The sequence below is a fragment of the Bufo bufo genome, chromosome 7 (assembly GCF_905171765.1).
Source record: "Bufo bufo chromosome 7, aBufBuf1.1, whole genome shotgun sequence".
Lineage (NCBI taxonomy): Eukaryota > Metazoa > Chordata > Amphibia > Anura > Bufonidae > Bufo > Bufo bufo.
This window is the reverse complement of record NC_053395.1, coordinates 88,164,869-88,179,943: the sequence shown is the minus strand read 5'-3', so window position 1 is coordinate 88,179,943 and position 15,075 is coordinate 88,164,869.

Below are 15,075 nucleotides of genomic sequence, written 5' to 3'. Positions count from 1 at the left end.
CATGGTGACATACATAGAGCATAAAGAGAATAAATGCATACAAGCACCTTATATCTGAGTGAATCAAATTACATACCATGTATCAGCATACAAGTATGCAGCGTAAACAGATAAAAGCAGACACAAAGTATCAGCGTTTGTGTGGGAAAAAAACACAAAAGAACACATTGTGTAAATTGCATCTGATAAAGATAGACTGTCTGATAAAAAACTGCAAACCTAAATTGATTAAGCCAATACATGATGGCAGAAAACAAAAGCAAGCATAGAGGCTTGTACTAGAGCGCTGCGGAGGCCACTACCAGAATAAATGGATAATAGCAAGAAATGCTAAATTCATAATGTTCTAAAGTAGCTATTAACAGGCCCGGTGCTATAATAAGGCCGCCTTAGGGCGCTGAGAAGGGGGGGCGGAAAAATGAAACTCTTTTTATTAATTTTTTTTTCATTAATCACTTGCATGCCGCCGGCCTCCTGCGGCTGTTCTCCTCTGTGTGGTGGTCCTCATATCTTCTCTCTGGGCTCCCGAGTCCTGACAAGTTGTTTGAGGACCTTTCCCACTCTGCCAATCAGTGGCTGCAGCTGTGTCACATGTCAGGGCAGTGATTTCCCGCTGAGCCAATCACTGTTCTGACACATGACACAGCTACTGATTGGCTGAGTGGGAAAGGTCCTCAAAGTCTTGTCGGGAGCACAGAGAGAAGATACCAGGACACAGAGCAGAAGGGGAGCTGCTGCAGACGGGACCAGGCCCAGGTGAGGAGCATAATTTTTCTTTTACACAAAATTAATAGAGGGGGAAAATGTGCCATGGGGGGGGAGAAATGTGACATGGAGGGGGTTGAAGTGTGACACAAAGGGGGTGATGTAAAAAGCAGGGGGTGATGTGACATGGAGGGGGAGAAATGTCACATTTCTCCCCCTCCATGTCACATCACCCCCCTATGTCACATTTCTCCCCCTCCATGTCACATCACCCCCCTCTGTCACATTTCTCCCCCTCCATGTCACATTTCTCCCCCCTCCATGTCACATTTCAACCCCCTCCATGTCACATCACGCCCTCCTTTTTACATCACCCCCACCGAGTTGGGGGGGGGGGCGCCAAAATGTAGCTTCACTTGTGTGTGCAAAAATCCTTGCACCAGCCCTGGCTATTAAGCTCAATATGTGGTTATAAAAAGCCTATATATAAATAAGACAAAATTGACACAGCTGTGTCAGAGTATGCACCATGCAAAGATATATCCCATAAAAAAGGGGTATATATGATTGCTGTCATAGTGTCAAAATCATTCAATGATAAATTGGGACCAAAACATGGTTGTGATACCCCAACTCTTTGGACTCAAAGTGAAATATCAATCAATGAAACATGCATAGGAAATATGATCGTTGAATCCGAAGGGGCGAACCGCACTCAGCCTACAAGTCCACTGGGCCTCTTTCTGAAGAACACATTGGTCAAAGTTGCATCCCCTAGGAGACTATCTCACAATCTCAATTCCCTGGAACAGGATTGATTGCACGTCACCAGAATGATGTGAGAATATTATTACGTGCGATCAGAGTATCCGCATCCTTCCTGATGTCGTTCAGATGCCGATTCGCCAGTGAAATTCACAAGTAGTTTTACCGACATATTGCAAACCACACACACAACTAGCCAGATAGACCAAGCCGGAGGATCTGCAATTGACAAATCATCTGATGTTGAAGAAGTTTGAAGTGGTTGTGCTGACGAAAGTACAACCCAATTTAACGGAGTCACACGCCACACAACCACTACAACGGAAAGTGCCTCGCATAGAATTAGTCAACCGGGTCTTGGGACTCGAAGTCTGATAAAAACTATGAACCAAACGGTCCCTTAGATTGCATCCTCTGCAGTAGGTAATCGCAGGACGTTCCCCCATCAGATGTTCAACATCAGTGTCCATTCTTAAGATACTCCAATGTCTACGCAAAGTGTCCTGTATCAGTCCATTGGCCGCATCAAAGGTCGCTATCAAGCAAATCTGTTCATCATCCGTTTGCTTGTCTCTAGGATTGAGGACAGACTCTCGTGTGCGTGCTAACGAATGTTGGTATGCAGACGTGAGAATCTTATGAGGATACCCACGTCTGAGGAACCTGTTGTCAGGATCCCTGCCTTTGTTTTAAAATCTGAGGCAGAAGAACAGTTGCGACGGTCACGGAGATACTGCCCTTTGTGGATCCCTCTTTTAAGAGGGAAGGGATGACAGCCTTCCCAATGTAAAAGGCTGTTTGTCGCAAAAAGACTGTAAAAGGCTGTTTGTCGTTTTTTTTACGAAACAGACTAGTATGGATCTTGTCATTATTAGTTTTCATGATGACAAGATCCAAAAAAGAAATTTGGGCTTGGTTAATTGCAGATGTAAAAAAGAGGCCACATTTATTGATATTCAAAATCCTCAAACTCTTTCTCAGTCCCAATCCCAAAAATTAGCACATCATCAATGTACCTAAGCCACATCGAGATATGAGAAGACCACTCCATAAGTTCATCCCCAAAGATGACTTCTTTTTCCCACCAGCCTAGGTAAAGGTTGGCATAGGATGGCGCGCATGGACTCCCCATGGCCACGACCCTGAGCTGGTGGTAGAAACGACGATTAAAAAGAAAAACGTTGTGGTGTAGAATAAACTTAAGGTGGTCAATGACAAATTCATTATGAGGTCTAAATTCTGTCCCCCTTTCCTTCCGAAAGTAATGTACTGTCCCAATGACCTCCTCCCAATGCCCTCCTCGTGAGGAATGGAACTATAGAGGGTGTCCACGTCAAGGCTAGCGAGCAGTGTGTTGCCCTCGACGTAGAAAATTTGTGGCACACCAGAATCAATTGATGCTTTTTAATTAGTAGACGTATTACATCATATCATATATCTAGCGTATAGTACATCCGGATTGGAGCAAGTCGTATAGTTTGTCCCAACGTTTTGGCCATATGATTGACCTTTTTCAAGGGATCTGTAACTTATGCATCAAGACGGCTGCCGGATGTGTGCATCAATTGATTCTGGTGTGCCACGAATTTTCTATTTTTGTCACCAGACGACCTAATGTCCTCCGTGAGCACCCAACCCCATATGGTGTGCAGATCTCATCATCCCTTTACTTTGCCCTCGACGTAGAGGCCGTTCATTTTGTTAATATCCATTGAATCTCTCACATAGCAGGGCAGGGACAGCACAAAAGGCCTCAGAATGATCTCAACATAATTGCTAATCTGATGGGTGAGACTGTTGGTACCCAGAACAATTAGCATGCCTTTAAGAGGCTGTAGGCCCTTATGTATTTTGGGCAAACTATAAAAACAGGCCAATTGTGGGTATTTGGGTAACAACACTTGATAATCAGCTTTGCTGATGAGATTGGATGCCAGGGCTGGAGTAAGGAGGTTTTTTTTAACTCAAGAATATATTGCTCAGTAGGATTTCCTGACAATAATCCATAGCAATTACCATCCTTCAGAATGTCAAGACACATATTGAGATATTGTTCATGTCCCAACACCACAATGTTACCCCCCTTGTCCAGTGAAAAGAAATGCTTGTGTCAAATGGGTCAGAGAGTTGACCCAAAGGGCAAAGCCGGTTTTCTATTCCCAAATAAAAGCTCCAAGTCCCTAAGGTGTAAAAAAAGGCAGTGTGTCAGTGCCCCTCTAAAAGGGTAGAATATTGAAAGATAGGCCCCAGCTGTGCAGTAGAGTTAGTGATCCCCATCTTTTTGTGTATAATAAAATATATAATAGGCCACAGTGGAGATAAAAAAACATCAGATAAATCAAATAAAATATTGCAAAAGTATGAGCTTTACTCACTTCACAGGGGGTGGTCTCCCTGATAAGCTCAAGACACCAGGAAACCCCAAGAACCCCCCTTGCCTGGTTCACTTGTAGATGGATAGAAATTGAAGGCAGCCACATCTATCGGGGCTTCTGATCAAATTCTTTATTGGTAAATCCTGCTCAACACGTTTTGGGGTATAAACATACAGTCCCCTTCATAAGGAGCAAAATACATGAGGATACAATGCACATACCTTGTTTATATAAAAGATCATGGTCAAAAAGCCAGCCAAAAGGGACAGGGCAATGCTCGGATCCGGGGCAGAGATGCACAGCCCGCTGTTTCCGGTCATGCTCATTGCCGGGCATCAGCTTCCGGGCCGATGTGGAACGCATCAGGTACTTCCGGTTTGCTCTGCATTGCAGTGTGGAGCGCTACTCATATCTCCGGTGTGCTGAATATGAGTTTTATATGTGCAGATGTAATTTGACAAGTTTATAGGTGATATTTATATACATAAATGTCTGTACAGGACATATCTACACTCACCTAAAGAATTATTAGGAACACCTGTTCAATTTCTCATTAATGCAATTATCTAGTCAACCAATAACATGGCAGTTGCTTCAATGCATTTAAAGGGGGTGGTCCTGGTCAAGACAATCTCCTGAACTCCAAACTGAATGTCAGAATGGGAAAGAAAGGTGATTTAAGCAATTTTGAGCGTGGCATGGTTGTTGGTGCCAGACGGGCCGGTCTGAGTATTTCACAATCTGCTCAGTTACTGGGATTTTCACGCACAACCATTTCTAGGGTTTACAAAGAATGGTGTGAAAAGGGAAAAACATCCAGTATGCGGCAGTCCTGTGGGCAAAAATGCCTTGTGGATGCTAGAGGTCAGAGGAGAATGGGCCGACTGATTCAAGCTGATAGAAGAGCAACGTTGACTGAAATAACCACTCGTTACAACCGAGCTATGCAGAAAAGCATTTGTGAAGCCACAACATGCACAACCTTGAGGCGGATGTGCTACAACAGCAGAAGACCCCACCGGGTACCACTGATCTCCACTACAAATAGGAAAAAGAGGCTACAATTTGCACGAGCTCACCAAAATTGGAAGGTTGAAGACTGGAAAATGTTGCCTGGTCTGATGAGTCTCGATTTCTGTTGAGACATTCAAATGGTAGAGTCCGAATTTGGCGTAAACAGAATGAGAACATGTATCCATCCTCTGATGGCTACTTCCAGCAGGATAATGCACCGTGTCACAAAGCTCGAATCATTTCAAATTGGTTTCTTGAACATGACAATGAGTTCACTGTACTAAAATGGCCCCCACAGTCACCAGATCTCAACCCAATAGAGCATCTTTGGGATGTGGTGGAACGGGAGCTTCGTGCCCTGGATGTGAATCCCTCAAATCTCCATCAACTGCAAGATGCTATCCTATCAATATGGGCCAACATTTCTAAAGAATGCTATCAGCACCTTGTTGAATCAATGCCACGTAGATTTAAGGCAGTTCTGAAGGCAAAAGGGGGTTTAACACCGTATTAGTATGGTGTTCCTAATAATTCTTTAGGTGAGTGTATATCGAACATCTCTATATATATCTTGAAGACATATATATATATATATATATATATATATATATACATTGCATTAGAAGAAGGTTTTTGCAGCAACTTTTGGTGAAATGCATAATAGATTGTGTATGTATGTCTAAAACAATGTTGATGTGGCCTTAATAAGAAATAGTAAAAAATTATACATACGGATGTAGCAGGGTTAACACACATGCTTTATGAGACATGTTATCTAAACTAAATGCAATGTGTTAAGCAATGGCTTTTCAATAGCTTTTGTTTCAAGATAACGCGATAAGTAAAGAAATTTGAGTTACTGTAAGAGTGTGTGTGTTACCCCTGCTACATCTGTTGGATGATAATTATATTAAGAAGGCCTTATGGGCCAAATAAGATCATAATAAAAGGAAAAATCAATAATCATTGGACTGCAATCCGAATTTCAGGAAAAAATTAATTTGCCAAGAAGCTGAATTTCCTTGCGCTTCGTGGTAATGAATCAACTTTTCCTAAAATGGCAGTAAATAGAAATACATACTAACCTCATCCACTTGCTCGCAAAGAGGCTGTTGCGGCAATCTTGATTGAAGAAACCACTCAAAATGTTGCAAGGTGACATGTGACATCATCACATTGGCTGTGCGCGGTGACATCATCACTGATGACGTTGCCACGACCGGCCAGCGCACTGATGTGATGATGTCATACATCACCACACAACATTTCATGCAGTTTCTTCAATCAAAATGGCCATACCAGCCTCTCCATGAGCAAATGGATGAGATGAGTATGTATTTTTTTTTCAACTCCTGATTAATCCATGAAATGTCAGATGCAGTGATCAGCGATCAATGTGGCACCTGAAGGGTTCAATGACCGGGGGCGGCGCGATCGCTGTTCCCCGTCATTGCACCCACTACATACAATGGAATGTGATTTGTGACGAAGTAATTCGTAACAAATCAAATTTCTTTGTAAAATTCGGCGAAGAAGCCGAATCAAGTTTTTGAGAACTTTGCTCCTCTACTATTAACAATTGACTGAGAGAATAAGGTAGTTATGTCACTTTAAACGACTAGTGAACACCATAACAACAAAACCAAAAAACATGCTGAAATTGTGGGTTTTTTCTTCTATTTCATCCCAAAAAGAATATCTTTTCCCATTTACCAATACAATATATGGCAAATTGAATAAAGCCATTGAAAAAACACAATCAGTCCTGCAGAAATAGGTCCTTATATGGCTATGTGAACGATAAATTTAATAAGTTGTGGCTTTTGGAAGGTACAAAGGAAAAAACAAAAACTAAAATTGTCCCAGCCCGTCTGCCCATCTCCTCCTGTAAGTCTGCCTGGATCCAGACCCTGCACTGCCTGACAATGAGACCACTTATATCTGCACTGCCTGACTACGCATCTGCCCATCTCCTCCTGTAAGTCTGCCTGGATCCAGACCCTGCACTGCCTATGAGACTGCTTATATCTGCACGCTATATTGCTCCGAACTTTGTGTTGCCTGTATCTGTCAAGTGACTTTTGAATTCTGTCTGCCAGTAAAGACCATCTGTTCCTTTATTCTGCCTTTGTTGGACTCTGTTCACACTACTGCAGGTAGCTGCATTCAAGGTAACAGGTGCAGACACCAGGGTCCTGACTCTGAGAGTAAGCAGTCAGCAATATTGGACTAATTCCCAGTCCTCTATCAGCTGACACAGAGGATCCACATCCTCTGGTCATAACAGTACGCTTGGGCCATGGATCCCGCTGGCTCTAAACCAGGAATGTCTGAAGTACTACATGAACTGGAACAACAGCGTACCACCCAGAAACAAGTGATAAATTACTTGCAGCATGTAGCTGCTCGGCTGGACTTCCTTTCTACAGCACAGTCTGCACAGGCTCCTACTGCTCCTGCTGTCCCTGTTGCGGCTGCAGCACAGCCAAGCATTTCCGGACCGCGATTATCTGCTCCGCCCCGTTACAGCGGCAACCCGAAAGCCTGTCGTGGGTTTCTTAACCAGTGTACAATTCACTTTGAACTGCTTCCTCATCACTTTCAATCAGACCGCGCTAAAGTGGTGTTCATTATCTCTCATCTCGAGGGTGAGGCTCTGGCCTGGGCGAATCCAATATGGGAGAGATCTGGTCCTATCACCAGTAATGTGGCACTATTTATGGACTCTTAAGAGGGTGTTTGAGGAGCCAGTTCGAGCTTCTTCTGCGGCCTCCTCTCTGCTGCATGTCCGTCAAGGAAGCTGGTCGGTGGGCCAATATGTGATTCAGTTCCGCACCTTAGCGTCTGAAGTTTCATGGAATGAGGAGGCTTTGGTGGCGGCCTTTTGGGAAGGTTTGTCTGGACGTATTAAGGATGAACTTGCAGGTTGTGATGTGCCTACCTCCCTTGAGGCTCTGATCTCTCTGGCTATTAAAATCGACATACGGTTTTCGGAGCGAGCTCAGGAGGCCCGTCGGGGAAAAAAAGACTTCCACAACACCTGTTTAAGTCTAATATGTCTCAACCTCCATTATGCACCTCCTTTTCGGATCCTGAACCCATGCAGGTGAATTCCACTCGGCTCTCGCATGTCTTCGCATGTCTTCTGGACTCTGCCTCTACTGTGGTGGTCCGGGTCACCGTGTCCGCAACTGTCCCCAGACGTCGGGAAACTCCAATGCTTAGGGTCTTTGGGAGAGGCGGCCCTAGGCGAAAACTGTTCCACTCTCCAAATTCCTGTGACTCTGGTTCTTGGGGGCATCAAGGTCTCCATATCCGCTTCCTTGGATTCCGGGTCTGCGGGGAACTTCATACACCAAGCTATGGTTAGTTAATACCACATTCCTGTACGCCTGCTGAAAAATCCCCTGCTGGTGACTGCCGTCAGTGGACAAGTACTGACGGATCCAGTGCGGTTCGTCACTGAGCCGTTGGAACTGTGGGTAGGGTGGTTACATGTTGAAAAGATTTCTCTATGTGCTCCCTGAACTGTCCCATTCTCTTTTGCTGGGGTTGCCCTGGCTTAGGATGCACAAACCAGTAATCGAGTGGAGCTCTGTAGAGGTTCTTCAATTGGGACAGCTGTGCCAAGGCAAGTGCTTATGTTCTATTCAACGAAGGGTCTCTATATCCCTCCCTAAAAACCTGGAGGCCTTGCCGGTGGTCTATCATTCCTTTGCGGATGTGTTCAATAAAAAAGAGGCTGAGACACTACCTCCCCATCTCCCCTATGACTGCCCAATTGATTTACTACCTGGGACATCTCCTCCTCGGGGTCGTGTTTATCCTCTGTCTCCTGCTGAATCGCAGGCAACAGCAGATTACATTAAGGAGAACCTTGAGAGGGGTTTCATCAGGAAGTCTTCCTCACCTGCAGGGGCAGGATTCTTTTTTGTGAAAAAGAAAGATGGGTCTCTTTGCCCCCGTATAGACTACCGTGGTCTGAATAAGATCACCATCAAGAATAAATACCCTTTACCGTTAATTTCAGAATTATTTGATAGACTCCGTGGGGCTCGGATCTTCTCTAAGCTGGACTTGCGGGGGGCATATAATTTAATACGGATTCGTGAGGGTGACGAATGGAAGACAGCTTTTAATACCAGGGATGGCCACTATGAATACCTCGTGATGCCCTTCGGACTCAGTAATGCCCCTGCTGTCTTCCAGGAGTTTGTCAATGAAATTTTTCGAGATCTGCTCTATTCTTGTGTTGTCTATTTGGATGATATTCTTATTTTTTCCAGAGACATCAGAACTCATCGCAGGCATGTGCAGATGGTCTTACAATGCTTACGAGAGAATCGTCTGTACGCTAAATTGGAAAAGTGAGTCTTTGAAAAGTCGTCCCTGCCCTTCCTGGGGTACATCATCTCGGATCATGGTCTCAAAATGGATCCTGGAAGGGTGGCAGCAGTGCTCAACTGGCCCCATCCCTCCAGCCTGAAGGCAACACAGAGGTTCTTGGGTTTTGCCAATTACTATTGTCAATTCATCCGTAATTTTTCTACCCTGACCGCTCCTATTTCCGGTCTGACCAAGAAGGGTGCCAATCCAAAACAATGGTCCCCTGAAGCAGAGATGGCATTTTCCTCCCTCAAGCAAGCCTTTTCTTCAGCTCCAGTCCTTAGACGCCCAGAACCCAACAAACAGTTCTTCTTGGAGGTGGACGCATCCTCCGTGGGAGCCGGGGCGGTCCTGTCACAGAAGAATGCCTCAGGTCGTATGTCTCCTTGTGTTTTTTTTTCTAAGTTATTTTCCACTGCCGAAAAAAACTATTCTATTGGGGACAGGGAACTCCTAGCAATTAAGTTGGCTCTAGAGGAATGGAGATATCTCCTGGAAGGTTCTAGCCTACCGGTCATAATTTACACCGATCATAAGAGCCTCACCTATTTGCAGACAGCTCAACGACTTAATCCTCGTCAGGCCCGTTGGTCTCTCCTTTGCCCGATTTAATTTTCAATTGCATTTTCGGTCCGATGACAAAAATATCAAAGCGGACGCTCTCTCCGGGTCCTTTGAAACCACAGATTCAGAAGACGAACCCCAGTTCATCATTGAACCAACTAAAGTAGTCCCAGTAGCTCCAGTTAACCTGTCCAAGGTTTCCCCAGGTAAGATCTTTGTTCCGGAATCTAAACAAAGGAAGGTTTTACGGTGGGGGCATGCATCCAAGATTGCTGGCCATCCAGGTCAACGGGGGACCTTGAATCTCATCTCCAGACATTACTGGTGGCCATCCATAACCGCGGATATTGTAGACTTTGTGGCTTCCTGTACCTTGTGTGCCCAGAATAAGTCTCCCAGACTGAAACCTGCAGGTTTATTATTGCCTCTTCCGGTGCCTGAGGTCCCCTGGCAGCATATTGGTATGGAATTTATAACCGATTTACCTGTCTCAGAGGGCTGTACGGTCATTTGGGTTGTCGTTGACCGTTTTTTCTAAGATGTCGCACTTTATTCCGCTTCCAGGTCTGCCATCTGCTCTTCGTCTGGCTGAGCTATTCATTTTACATATCTTCCACCTCATTCATTTTACATATCTTCCACCTTCATGGATTTCCTCTCCATATCGTCTCGGATAGAGGAGTACAATTCACCTCCCAATTCTGGAGATCTTTATGTAAGTCTCTGAATGTCTCTTTGGACTTTTCTTCTGCCTATCATCCACAGTCTAATGGCCAGGTGGAACGCATGAACCAAATATTGGTCAGCTTCCTGCGACATTTCACCAATGCCCATCAGGACGACTGGGTGAAGCATCTTCCCTGGGCGGAATTTGCTCATAACAATATAGTCAACCAAGACACAGGTAAATCTCCATTTTTTTGTGGTCTATGGACGACATCCAAGTGTTCCTCTTCCCGTGCGGCCTTCTTCTGGAGTTCCTGCAGCAGATTCCTGTGTGGAGCAGCTGTCTCGGGTCTGGTCTGACACTAAAGTATCGCTTCGGAGAACAGCGGACCAGATGAAAAGGTCTGCAGATAAGAGGCGCAGACCTCCTTCTCAGTTTGCCATTGGAGACAAGGTATGGCTTTCTTCTAAGAATATCCGTCTCAGACTTCCCTCTTACAAACTGGCTCCGCGATTCTTGGGACCTTTTTCTGTGATCAAGAAAATTAATCCTGTTGCCTACAAGCTCAAACTACCTGCTACCTTGCAGATTCCCAACTCCTTTCATGTTTCGTTACTTAAGCCAGCTCTTTAACAGGTTTTGCAAAGGCACTTCACAGAACCCTCCTCCTGTCACTATGGATGATGAGTTTGAAGTTAAGGACATTCTAGACAGGAGGATTATCAGAGGTAAGACCTTCTATTTGGTGGACTGGAAGGGCTACGGGCCTGAAGAAAGGTCATGGGAATCTGCAGAGAATTTTCATGCCCCTCTGTTGCTGAAGAAATTTCTCTCCAGGTCAGCCGTGTGGAGGAGGGGGCGTAAGAGGGGGGGTACTGTCAGTATGGGATCTGCGTCTCCACTGCAGGGTGGCAGATCACTGTCTGCACATCGCAGCACTATGGGTCCCAGTACTGGCTTACCTTGTAGGAGACGCAGGTGCCTGCCAGCGTACCACCGCATCCGTCCTCTCTGCCAGGTGTCATCTGATGCGCTATAGCACGCGCGCGCGCACCTCTCCCATTCTTATAGGAGTTGGCAGCTGGTTTCTGATTACCATCCCCACTTTTTGCTCAAATGTAAATAAAAGCTGAGAAATGTTTTTTTTTCCACAATAATGCCTCTTGTAGATCGTCTTATTATCTTTTGGGAGACACCTATGTCATTTCCTGTCAAAAAATTACTTGGCGGTTGAATAAAAGTAACTTTGAGTCAAAATTTGCCAGGGGTATGAATAATTATGGGCAGCACTATATATGTACCCCAAAAAGGTGCTATCAAAAATTACAACTTGTCCCACAGAAAACAAGCCTTCAGGCTACATTGATGGGAAAATAAAAAACGTTATGGCTCCTGAAATGTGACGATGAGAAATAAAAATAATTACTTGGTCATTAACCCCTTAAGGACCTCCGCTGTATATGTACGGCGGAAGTCCGGTCCCCAAACATGGCGTCTGCTCACGCGTGGTGCGGGCGCCTTAGCGGTCGGGGTTTCTGCTATTTTAAATAGCAGAGACCAGCGGCACATGTATGCGATCAGCCATAAGGCTGATAGCATATATTTTCCCCTTCAGATGCCGTGGTCAAATGTGACCACGGCATCTGATCAGCCCGGAAGTGGAAGCCATGCGCTTCCGCTCCGGTAAAAGCGTTCCCCAACTGAGATCGGGGAACCTTTTACTTACCTGAAATAGACCGAAGCCTGCTTGATGCTTCGGTGTCTATTTCAGGAATATACCAATACAGGCTACTTGCAATCTATGAGAAGATAGGGGTGACAAAATGTAACAAGTGCTTGATATGCACAGTGGTCCAGTCATCTCAACACAATAGGGGGTAGATATAAGACTGCATGACCAAGTCACCAGCCGATATCTGTAGTGCGTCTGAGTGCATAGGGTGTGGATATTTGAAGATGGATCAGGTTCAGAAGAATGATGTTGACAGGTGGTGTGGGGAAACAGTGAATTGAGGAGAGTTAGATAAGGGGACTTGATAGGCTAACCTACAAAGTTGTGTTTTAGGGAGTGCCTAAAACTGTGGATGTACTGAATTAACCTAATTGCTTGGGGTAGAGTATTCCAAAAAACTGGTGCAGCTCAAGAGTAGTCTTGGAGATGGGAGTGAGAGGTTCCGATTTTGATGGATGTTAGTCATACAGTCATTGGCTGTATGGAGAGCATAGGTAGGATAGTAGACTGAGGGAGGAGATGTAGGGGGGTGCAGCACTGTGGAGCAGGCCTGCTTTTGCCATGAGGCTAGATGAGAATCTCACCTCAGGCGGCGACGTCTTGTGCTGTCTTTGAAGGGGCGGCATCGGAACAGCCTGTGGCCAATGCTACCCTTGCCAGTGGTGCTGTATATTTCCCTTTATATGATGCAGTGCATCTTATAAAGGGAATACTAGCGAGCGCTTCCATTATAGAAGTGCTCACTAGTATGCAGGAGGTGGGGGGAGTGAAGCGCTGTGAGTGCTGTACTTACCCCACCTCCTGCTTGCTCTTCTCAGGTCCTGCGCTGCTGTGCCCTGGCTGCCTGCAGCGTCAGGAGGTACAGCAGGGGTGGACTGGGAACTTAAAGTAGTCCTGGAAAAAATACTAAAAGTGCCCCCATTTGTAGTCTGGTTCAAATTGATGGAAGGCAGGGCCAACACAAGTAACGGACCAGCAATACCATATATTGTAGCACATTATACCACCCCAACAGAGCCAAATACCACAGTAATACTGCCGCCAGCAGCACAAAATACATCTCCAAAAACTTTGACTGGCCGACTCTGATATGCAAAGCGCACTGTCATCTGACGCTGCAGGCACGGGCCTTGAGAAAAGAACCTGGGAGCCCGCCGGACATGTAGAGGAGCGGAAGAGCAGGAGAGGTAAGTTAATTTATTTATTTTACAGTCTGATCTGAGGTCTAATGTGGAGTCGGAGGTCTGATATGGGAGTCTGAGTCTAATGGGGGGTCAGATTCGGGGTCTACAAGTCTTATGGAGGTCTGTAAGTCTAATGGGGTCTAATATGGGGTCTGGAGGTCTAATGTGGGTCTCATATAGGGCTCTGGAGGTCTAATAGGGGTCTGGAGGTCTGGTCTGTCTGATATGGGGGAGCTGACGTCTGATATGCGGGTATGACATCTGATATGGGGGTCTGTAAGTCTAATGGGGGTCTGTAAGTCTAATGGGGGTCTGTTTGGGGGTCTGTAAGTTTAATGTGGGTCTGATAAGGGGACCTGGAGGTCTAATGGGGGTCTGTTGTGGGGTCTGGAGGTCTAATGGGGGTCTGATATGGGGCTCTGGAGGTCTGGTCTGAGGTCTGATATGGGGGCTGGAAGTCTAATGGGGATCTGATATAGGGGTCTGGACTTCTAATGGGGTCTGATATGTTGAACTGGAGGTCAGATATGGGAGTCTGAAGGTCTAATGGGGTCTGATATGGGGGTCTGGAGGTCTAATGGGGGTCTGATATATGAGTCTGAGGGTCTGGTCTGAGGTCTGATATGGGGTCTGAGAGGTCTGAAGGGAGTCTGGTCTGTGGTCTGATATAGGGTGGGGGGTCTGAAGGTCTAATGGGGGTCTTATCTGAGGTCTGATATTGGGGGGTCTGACATGGAGGTCTAATGGGGGTCTGATCTGAGGTCTGATACATGAGGGGTTTGGTCTGAGATGGGGGTTTCTGACATGGAGGTCGAATGGGGGGTCTGATCTGAGGTCTGACATAGAGGTCTAAAGAAGGTCTGGTCTGAGATGGGGGTCTCATCTGAGGTTTGATATGGGGGGTCTGATCTGAAAGGTAAGGGGGTATCTGTGTGGTACCAGTATTTTCAGGGGAACTGTTTCTGCAGGATAGTATTAGTGGGCACAGCAGACACAGTATTGGGGGTGGCAGGATGGAGTGTTGAAAAGATAGGAGGATGATGGAAAAGTAGGAAACTAAGATTTGTCAAACTCTGCAGAGAGAAGAGATGGCTGAAAGAAATCGTCATGGCGGTCTGGTCTGAATGGAGACGATGAGGATTAGAATATCTACAACAGAGATGTCACTGGATGTAAGGCTACTTTCACACTCGCATTTGGTGTGGATCCGTCATGCATTTGCACAGATGGATCCGTTCAGATAATACAACCGTCTGCTTCCGTTCAGAACGGATCCATTTGTATTATCTTTAACATAGCCAAGACGAATCCGTCTTGAACACCATTGAAAGTCAATGGAGGACGGATCCGTTTTCTATTGTGCCAGATTGTGTCCTAGAAAATGGATCTGTCCCCATTGATTTACATTGTGTGTCAGAACGGATCAGTTTGGCTCAGTTTCATCAGACGGACACCAAAACATTGCATGTAGCGTTTTGGTGTCCGCCTCCAAAGCGGAATGGAGACAGAGCGGAAGGCAAACAAATGCATTCTGAGCAGATCCTTTTCCATTCAGAATGCATTAGGGCAAAACTGATCCGTTTTGGACCACTTGTGAAAGCCCTGAACGGATCTCACAAACGGAAAGCCAAAATGCCAGTGTGAAAGTAGCCTAAGAGGTACATACAGTGGGATGCGAAAGTT